The sequence below is a fragment of the Papio anubis genome, chromosome 19 (assembly GCF_008728515.1).
Source record: "Papio anubis isolate 15944 chromosome 19, Panubis1.0, whole genome shotgun sequence".
Taxonomy (NCBI): domain Eukaryota; kingdom Metazoa; phylum Chordata; class Mammalia; order Primates; family Cercopithecidae; genus Papio; species Papio anubis.
Window position 1 is genome coordinate 51,750,315 of NC_044994.1, and position 10,824 is coordinate 51,761,138.

Below are 10,824 nucleotides of genomic sequence, written 5' to 3' on the forward strand. Positions count from 1 at the left end.
CCTCTACAGGGCCCTGTTCTCTATCATGAGACTATCTTCAGCCTCTTTCCCAAGAACTTGATCCTGAGCTATGTCAACTAAAGCCCCCATGCCGCTGATGATGAAGGTGTAAGCCTTCTCAAGGATTTGCCTTCTAATAGGACACTCATAGAGCTAAAAATGAAACAAACAAACTAAAAAACCTTCCAGATCCAGGGGAAGCTTCCTCTAATGGTGGGATTTCAGGCAAAGAGAAAAGGTTTCCTCAATGCTCCTAGAATAACCCCATCCAGACGATCACTTGTTTGGCTGTTTCACAAGAGTAAACCTATGTGATCCCGTGTTTTGGCAGCCGTCACTTTTTTCCATGAACTCTGATCGCGAAGTAAGAACAGCTCTCTCAAATCTCCTCACGCTTGCAGTGCTCCTCTGTGCCAAACCCAGGTCAAGGTTAGAATCTTTTTGAGAGGTCTACTCTTTCCTACAAAATTTAAAAAAAAATTATTTGCAAGGGTAGTTATATTACATCACACATGTGTGTGCCTATTGGGTCAGGTAATTTTTAGCTGAAGATAATAGCATCCAACTTGGGTAGTTTAAGTAGAAAAGGAGAAAACTGATGGGTAGATATTAGTCAGGGAAGACCAGAGAACCAGGCTCAAGCCTAATCTTGCAGGCTCAGTGCCCAAAGCCATGTCTCTAATTGTATTGATGAGGTGACTACCCCTAGAAGCATGCTACAGAACTGCCTGAGTCTGCACTCTCTTCCTCTGCCTCCGCTACCACCTGTGCCTACAGTAGAATCCCCTCCAGAGACTCCCAAATCAGTCTTGAATGAGTGTCTGATCAGTGGAACCTACATTATATCTCTGTACCTAGCTGCAAGAGCTGCTGGGAAATGGAGTTTTCAGGATTCTACTTTGGGAACGTGGGACTAAAATAATGGGACCCTATCAAAATGGAGAGAGGGTGTTCAGAGATGTGGTTGACCACAAATAATATATGCCCCTTCCCTTTTTCCCCAAAAAGAATTTTCCCTTTGATTCCTGTCCATCCCTACTCTAGAGAACAGTTAGTCCCTAGCCTGGGACTCAGGGAAAGCATGAGCCTGGTGGCTGTTCTGCACAGCACACAGTCCAGGTGTGTCCATAGTACAGCAAGATGAAAAGATTGCTTCTAAGAGCAGATACCTTAGAAATCCTTGCAGCAAAGCAGGATAATCAGAAGGAAGAATCCAAAAGGGAGGAAAGCAGTAATGGCCTTTGAATTTCTCCTTTGAAAAGCAGTCTTTTTTTTTTTAATTTTCATTTTTTAGTGCCACAGGGTGGATTGCTCTGGGCAATTTGGCAGTTTTCACATGTGATCAGCGGTTCAGTAACACACCAAGCAGGCATTTCCAGCAGTGCAGTACAATTTCTAGCCTCAAAATGCTCGCCTTGTAGTCCCTACTTGGGGAATATTTAATCATTACCTAGCATCTTTACCTAGCTTGGCTGTGTGGGGAGTAATCTAAGTAGAATGTGAGATTGCATTATTCACTTCCTTAGCCACTGGCTGTTTTATTCAGACAACATGAAATAACTCTTCAAGGGAGACCTGTAATTATGAACCATTGTCATCCTCACAGCAACAAAAGATGTTCACTATGTGCATGGAAAAGGCTCCTAGCTCCACCTCCAAGGGCTTTGTTTCTTTTGATTAATCACCTTAAATCAGACCCAGATGTGACATAGAAACCTCTCCCCACCTTTCCACTCTACTTAGTTCACAAATGTTATATAACATATATAATATATGTAATATATTATATATAACGTATATATGTTGTATTGTATAACATATATGATGGACAGAAAAGGTAGATTGTGATATGGGTGGATTGAGAGGACCACCTGATTAATGCCAAGGATATATTATACTACAAAGGAAACTCTAATAGCCTCAAGGAAGAAAATGTATTTTTCATCCTTCTACTCTCTGACACTAATTATATACTACTCTTTCCAAGAGTGTTGCTCAGATTCTTTACCTCTTGTTTAAATAAATATTTTAAACATTAAAAATATGCTTTGGTGGCTGAGCGTGGTAGCTCACACTGTAATCCCAACACTTTGGGAGGCTGAGGTGGGCAGATCACCTGAGGCCAGGAGTTTGAAACCAGCCTGGCCAACATGGCAAAATGCTGTCTCTACTAACAGTACAGAAATTAGCCAGGCATGGTGGTGCGTGCCTGTAATCCCAGCTACTCGGGAGGCTGAGGCACAAGAATCGCTTGAACCTGGAAAAAAGAGGTTGCAGTGAGCCGAGATCACACCATTCCACTCCAGCCTGGGCAACAGAGTGAGATTCTGTCTCAAAAAAAAAATATATATATGTATATATACACACACACACACACACACACGCACACACTTTGGGCATGATAAAAACATGATAATTCATATTTTTAAAGATCCTCTTTTGCCTCCTAATTATTTAATTCTAAGAGTTTTTAATGTATATTTTTAAAATGTAAAAATAGAATCTGTTAATTATTTTTGTTTAATATATCCAAATAAGAGATTTCTCCTATTGATTTATACCGATGATTAAAAATCCAGCACCCTCTCCTTTAGAAACATGTGGTACTTTGGCTGTCAGTTGTGTCTATATTAATTAGAAGTCATTTTTGGATACATGTGACAAAACCAAATCAAACCACATATCCTTGGCTTAAAGAAGATAGAAGTTTAATTTTCTCTCATATCACAAGAAGTCTAGAGGCTAGAGGTGCAGGCCAGTGCAGTAATCTGAGGAGTTGGAGCCAAGATCTTTGTGATTCTCTTAAATTTCCCTTCGTGTTTACCTATAAAATGGTGGCTGCAGCTGCAGCCAACACGCCCCAGTTTCATTTAGAAAAGAGAGAGGGAAACAGAAAAGAGTGGGATCTGCATATCATGAAAACAAAACTTTCTGAGGAATCTTCAGCCTTTGTGTTTTGGTCAGAACTGTGTCACATGACCACTTCTAGCAGCAAAGGAAGCTGGAAAATACAATCTTTCAGTGAGGACGTTGCTACCATATAACAAAACAAAACAAAACAAAAACAAAATTTCTCTTAATAAGGAAAAGAAAATGGATGTTTGATAGGCAACCAGAGGTGTTTGCCATGTCAGCTATGACAAGATTGAATCCGAGAAAGAACCAAGTTGGAGCCAGTAGGTCTTAAGCCGCTAGAAGATGCCTAGACAATAGGCCCCACGTTTAGTGCGAAATTGCCCTGCATTGTGTCTCATTCTCAAGGCTGAGTGCCAGGAAACCAGATTTACAAACATGCTGTCTTCATGGCTTCACCTACCCTCCATCTCTGAACACAAAAGGCTGCAATAGAGATCATGTTTTGTAGATTGGGTGTCACCTTTAATCTCTACATGTATTAGTTTTCATGTTGCTGATGAAGACATAACCAAGACTGGGTAATTTATAAAGGAAAAGAGGCTTAATAGGCTCACAGTTCCATGAGGCTGGGGAGGCCTCACAATCATGGCAGAAGATGAAACACATGTCTTACATGGCGGCAGACAAGAGAGAAATGAGAGCCAAGGGAAAAGGGAAACCTTTTATAAAACCATGAGATCTCATGAGACTTATTCACTGTCATGAGAACAGTATGGAGGAGACTGCCCCCATAGTTCAATTGTCTCCCACTGGGTCCCTCCCACAACATGTGGGGATTACAGGAGCTGCAATTCAAGATGAGATTTGGGTGGGGACGCAGACAAACCATATCACTAAACTTAAACTCAAGATGTGACAATTTCCAAGTATCTATTTACATGGAAAAAGAAACCACTTTGTGCTGTATCACACCTGTCTTTATGCATGCATTTCTGTACAAACACATAAGGGAGGTATATTTGCACTCCTCCATCTACATCCTCTCAGAAACAAGGGGTCTTGGTAAATAAACTGGACTAAGGCAAGCAATCTGGACTCTGGCAGAAGGGGACCCATGGCACTGTTTTTGTTTTCCCTGTGATCAGAATCACTAATCTAATTAAAAGATGATGATGACTGAATGATTCCACAGGACTCTAGATAAAAAGACCTTTGTGTAGACCTTCAGGAATAAACACTGTATCAATGAGCGTACCTGTGGCTGTCAGGAACAGAAACCCCTCAGCTCAAATTGGCATGAAAGATAAAAGGATTTGTTATCTGATATACAAGAATTCCAGGCTGGATGCAGTGGTTCACCCCTCTAATCCCAGCAATTTGGGAGGTCAAGGTGGGTAGATCACTTGAGGTCAGGAATTTGGAACCAGCTTGGCCAATATGGTGAAACCTTGTCTCTACAAAAAATATAAAAATTAGCTGGGCGTGGTGGCGGGGTGCCTGTAATCCCAGCTACTCCAGAGGCTGAGGCAGGAGAATTGCCTGAACCCGGGAGGCAGAGGTTGCAGTGAGCCAAGATTGCACCACTACACTCCAGCTGGGGTGACAGAGTGAGACTCTGTCTCAAAAGAAGAACAAGAAGAGGAGGAAGAAGAAGAAGGAGGAGGAGGAGGAGGAGGAGGAGGAGGAGAAGAAGAAGGAGAAGGATTATTCTGGAGGGAAAGAGAAACTCAGGTTTCTTTTGTTCAATGTAATTCAGTGACTCAAATATACCTTCAGAGGTGGGGTCTTTCTGTCTTCCCACTCTGCCAGCAGTGTTTCAAATTTGTCCTTAAGCTGACTTCTCTCACAGTCACAAAAGGGCTGCTGGAGCTCCGGGTGTCAAATCCAGACCTGACAAAATTCAGAGGAAGAAGAAGGACTATCTCTTTTGAGGCTTCATCTAATTAATAGGGATAAATTCTTTCCCAGAGGTCTCTAAATGCCTCACAACTTAGTAACCAGCTGGGCTACATGTCTGCGCTAAAGCCAACACTAATGAAGGGGATCGAGCCACCGTGACTGGACTCACCCAATTAGGATTTACCAATGAGTCATGTTGTAGGAGGGGCAAGTCCCTAAACAAAATCAAGACTCTCTCAGGAAGGAAGGAGGGTGGCTTTGATTTGCATCTGCCACAGGTGTGAAGTTCATTTCTTGTGATCTCACACAGCCCTGGTTCTATCAATACAGCAATCTCAAGAATTAGTCACTGCTATGAAGCGGAAATGGTCTAGGTTTTATTTCCTACTCAGAGGCCCATGTAAAGTCCTTTTGGATAGTTTTAAAGCCTTGAATCTTTAAGAACAAGAAATAGTCCATCTCCTCTGCTCAAAGCACTCAGGCTGTGATTACAGTTGACAGGCGGTTCCTCCCTTTTGTCTGGGCTTCTCTCATCCTTTACTCCTCTCTTTGCCTTGCAACACGAGTGGTTGTTACTGTAACAACATAATTGCTGCTCTGATTCCACTACTGAAATAAACAGAAATGAAAAGGAAATAGAGAGTTTCAAATTGTGTTCTCCTCCACCTGGCAGTTTCCCAAAATGCCTCAGCTAGAGACAGCCCAAATGGACAGGCTGGGGGTTGAACCTGAATTAAGAAAGGAAAATCAAAAAACAGGCCCAGAGCAGATTGTAGAGGAAACTCCTTTCTTCCTGCTTAACTCCTGGGGATGGAAGGAGAGGAGAAAGGCGAATAATGTGAAAAACATTTTGAATTCAGTAGTGAAGAATTGGTAGCATGCTGGTCCGATGCTGTTTGTAGATGTGCTGTTTGTCTGGACAGTGTCTTGAAAATTAAAGTTAGTCACAGACATTTAAACACCTAAGGATTTCATATAAAAATCCAGGTTGCAAGCTTTTGCAAAATCAGAAGATCTGCTGCTGGGCCTGCTTTCCCAGAAGACAATCAGTGCCGGTGCTGCCCCTGTAAATGGGGGACGCATTTGCGACTTTGCCACACTCCTCACCACACCCTAGTGCACACTTCTGCCTGCTCTGTTTACAGTACCTGCCTGCTCCCTCTAGACATTTGAATTTATGATCCCAGTTTACTATTCTGTATGTCAGGGGAAAGGGGACTGCTCCATGATTTGTTCAATGATACTGTTTAAATTCCTGTTGATGCTTATGATTCTCTACTGTGTGTGCAATTTTTTTTTTCTTTTTTTTTGAGACAGAGTTTTACTCTTGTTGCCCAGGCTGGAGTGCAGTGGCACAATCTCAGCTTACTACAACCTCCGCCTCCTGGGTTCAAGTGAGTCTCCTGTGTCAGCCTCCTGAGTAGCTGGGATTACAGGTGCTCACCACCATGTCCAGTTAACTTTTTGTATTTTTAGTAGAGACAGGGCTGGTCTCTACTCCAGGCCAGGCTGGTCTCAAACTCCTGATCTCAGATGATCATTCTCTTGATCATCTTGATCTCTTGATCATCTGGGAATCCCACCTTGGCGTTCCCAAAGTGCTGGGATTACAGGGGTGAGCCACCACACTCAGATGTGTAACATCTTACAAGGGGTTTTGCCCATGTAATGTTTGCTCCTCCAGATGATTTTGAAGGTTCACTCCTTCCCAGGCTGGTCACTGAGATAAGGATGGAAGCCTGTTAAAAAAGAGGTGAGACTGCTGGGCAACGCAACTCACTCTGAAATGCTACTGGTGAGCAGTTCTCAATCAGCGAGCAGAGCCTGGGTGGAACTTCGTGGAGTGTTTGGGAGCAGACCATCTGCTTCCGAGATTCACTGGCCAAGAGTTCTCACTGTATCTTGAAACGAACTAAAAAGCAGTTCTTACATAGAATCATGCTATGTGTGGCCCAAACCGCATCTGATCTCCCTTTGCTCTGTTTCACCTAATTTTGAGGCACTTTATGTGTTTGTGAGATAACTGAAGGCACAGTTCTCATAAAATGAACAACCATTATGTAGAAATTTTAACTTGGCAAATAGAAGTTTTCACTAGTCTCCTGATAATTAGCTCGAGAGAGAGATTTAACTTGCATGAAGGCTTCAAGCGATTTAATATGATTTTTTTTTTATCATATGGGGTCTCGCTGTGTTGCCCAGGCTGGAGTACAGTGGCTATTCACGGGCACCCCATCATCATTCACTAAGCCTCAAACTCCTGAGATCAAGCCATCATCGTCCCAACTATGCAGGAGACCAAGGAAGGATGATTTTTGATAGGTTTAAAATAAAATTTAAAAAAGAGTTACACGGAGAACTTCTTTGTCAAGTTTGAAGACAACAATAAATGTCTGTGTCCAGTCCTGGTCCTGATGGGGTAGTAGGGCAGGGGCTTTCCTCTGTCTCTCCTAATTCTGCTCTCCTTGCTGAGGGGCTGGATCCTGAGCTTCATGTTTGACTTATTCCTGCTCCTCCAGGCCCTGAGAGCTGACTTTCTTCATTTTAAATTGGCCAAAGGCAAAAGTTGCAATCCCAACCACTGCAACCTAAACAAGAAGCCAGGTATTCTTTAAACTAAAAGAACATTTGTTACAGGCAGAAATGCAAGTCAGGTGACCACAGGATTCCAACTGTGTCCCTGATGGGTCATCAAGGCAACCCAAGCCCTGCCCCATGGGTGTTGGTTTCCAGGGCATAATCCAAAAAAGGAAATCCAAAGAGGTTACCCAGTTGGTGAAGTAACCTCTGGATTGGTTTCTTTACACCTGAACCAGGATTTTTCAGTTGGTTTTCCAGTTTCTGCTGAACCAGAAGGTTGACAGTCATAACCTTTATTTATTAAATTCAGGGCTGAGATATAATATTCTTCTGATTGTGCCCTCTCAAGAGTTCAAAATGAACCTCATCACCTGAATCTTTTTCTTGAGGAGGTTGGAGTAGTCCTCCTACCATACTTTCTCTTTCATCACCACCTCCCCAAAATAAGTTACACTCTCCCTTTTTTCATTGAAATTTTGACCACTCAACCCAGCAACCCCATTACTGGGTGTATACCCAAAGGAATATAAATCATTCTACCAAAAAGACACATGCACTCACATGTTCATGGTAGCACTATTCATAATAGCCAAGACATGGAATTAACCTAAATGCCCATCCACAGTGGACTGGATAAAGAAAATGTGATACATATACACCATGGAATACTATGCTGCCAGAAAAAATGAAATAATGTCTTTTACAGCAACATGGATGCAGCTGGAAGCCATTATCCTAAGTAAAGTAGCAGGGGAATAGGAAACCAAATACCGCATGTTCTCACTTATAAATGGGAGCTAAACACTGAAGGCACGTGGACACAAAGAGGGGAAGAGCAAGCACTGGTGCCTACCTGAGGGGGGAGAATGGATGGAGAGTGAGGGCTGAAAGACTACCTGTTGGGTAGTATGCTCATGCTCACTACCCGGGTGATGAAATCATTTATACCCCAAACCCAAATGACATGCAATTTACCCATTAATAAATCTATATATGTACCCTTGAACCTAAAATAAAAGTTGAGAAAAGAAAAAAAAACAGAGAGATTCGTTTTATACTGTGCCCGGTTTCTTCCAATGGTAACATTTTGCAAAATTATACTACCACCACAGTCAGATACTGAACAATTTCAACACTGCAGGATCCCTGGTGTGGCCCTATTAGAACTACACTCATTCTGGAGTCCATCACCCCCCTTTACTCTGTCCTCCATTTCTAAAATTTGTCATTCAAAAAATATTATATAACTGGAATCATATAGATTACATATCTTTTGTGATTGGCTGCTTTTTACTCAGCATAATTCCCTGGTAATTCATTTAAATTGTTGCAGGTATCAATAGTTGGGACTTTCTATTCTAAATAGCATTCCATACTTTGCATGTTCTACAATTTGTTAAACCATTCCCCTTTGAAGGATATCTGGGCCGATGCCAGTTTTTGGCTATTACAAATTAAGCTGCTATGAATATGCAAAAATTATATATGAACATAAATTTCCATTTCTCTGGGATAAATGCCACAGAGTGTGAGTGCGGGGTTGTATGGTAATTACATATTTAGTTTTATTTTTAAAAACCTGCCACTCTGTTTTCCAGAGTGGCTGTATTTTCCATTCCCACCCATACTGTATGAGTAGTCCGGTTACTCATCCCTTGCCAGCATTTGATGTTGTCACTATTTTTTGTTTTAGCCACTCTAAAAGGATACGAGATACAACACACATAATATTACTCATATTCCTGTATATTAACAAAAACATACAGAAACTGAAATTAAAAGCACAATATCATTTACAATATCATTTTCAACCACTCCAAAGAAAACGAAATACTTGGCAATTCACTACACAAAAATGCATATCTCATTGCAATTTTCATTTTCATTTTCCTGATGGCAAATGGTGTTGAGCATCTTTTTACCTGCTTATTTATCATCTGTATATTCTCATGGGTGAAATGTCTGTTCATGTCTTACCCATTTTCTAATTAGACTGTTTTTTAAAAAATTGTTGAATTTTATATATATACACATATGTGTGTGTGTGTGTGTGTGTGTGTGTGTGTATATATATATATTTTTTTTTTGAGACGGAGTTTTGCTCTTGTTGCCCAGGTTGGAGTGCAATGGTGCGATCTTGGCTCACCACAACCTCCGCCTCCTGGGTTCGAGCGATTCTCCTGACTCAGCCTCCCGAGTAGATGGTATTACAGGCATGCACCAACACGCCCAGCTAATTTTGTATTTTTAGTAGAGACGGGGTTTCTCCATGTTGGTCAGGCTGGTCTCGAACTCCCGATCTCAGGTGATCCGCTCGCCTCAGCCTCCCAAAGTGCTGGGATTACAGGTGTGAGCCCCCGTGCCCGGCCTCTTTGTGTATTTTTGATACCAGTTCTTTCTTGAAGATGTAATTTGCAAGCCTTTTATCCCAGTCTAAACCTTGTGTCTTCAATGTCTTCACATAGGCTTTTTCAGAGCAAAAGTTTTTAATTTTGATGCAGTTCAGTCTATCAATCCTTTCACAGAGCACACTTCTGGTGTCAAGTCTAAGAATTATTTCTGTCTCTAGATTCCAAGGGTTAATGCTTATGGATTTTTTCCTAAAAGTTTATAGTTTTATACCATTTTGAGTTAATTTTTGTGTAAGGAGGGAGACTTAGGTTGAGATTCATTTTATTGCTCATTGTTCCAGCACTGTTTATTTAAAAGGCTAACATTTATTCATTAATTTGCTTTTGTACTTTGTCGAAATTCAGTGAGTGTATCTGTAGGTCTATTTCTGAGTTCTCTGTTCAATTCACTTTGTCTATGTGTCATTCCTCTGCCAATACCATACTGTCTTGATTACTATAGCTGTGTATTGGGTAGAGTGACCCTCCCACTTTATTCTTATTTGTCAAGATAGTTTTAGTTATTCTAGGGTCTGTGCCTTTCTGCATAAAATTTAGAATAAGCTTATTTATGTCTACAAAAAGTGTTGCTGGAATTGTTATGGGAATTGCATTAAACCTATAGATTAATTTGAGGAAAATTGACACCCTTACTATGTTGAGTCTTCCAATTCCTGAACATGCTATGTCTCTCCATTTATTTAGGTCTTTTCAATTTCTTTCATCAACATTTTGTAATGTCAGTATGCAGATCCTGTATTTGTTTTGTTAAGTACGTACCTAAGTATTTAATTGTATTTGGAGTGATCATAAATAATATTGTGTTTTTTATTTCAGTTTCCATATGTTCTTTGTTAATAAACACAAATGCGATTCATTTTTGTGTGTTTATCTTGTATTCTACAATTTTGTTGAACTCATTCTCCATTTGATAAGGCACTGCTGTAAAAAAATCTACAGTTACCGCCAATCATTTAGCTTGTTGTTGATACGGTGGATCTCACTGATTGATTTTCAAATGTTGAATAAGTTTTTCACACCTGGAATAAACCCCACCTGATCAGGTGCATATCTGATTGCCTCCTTTGGAGAGGCTAAT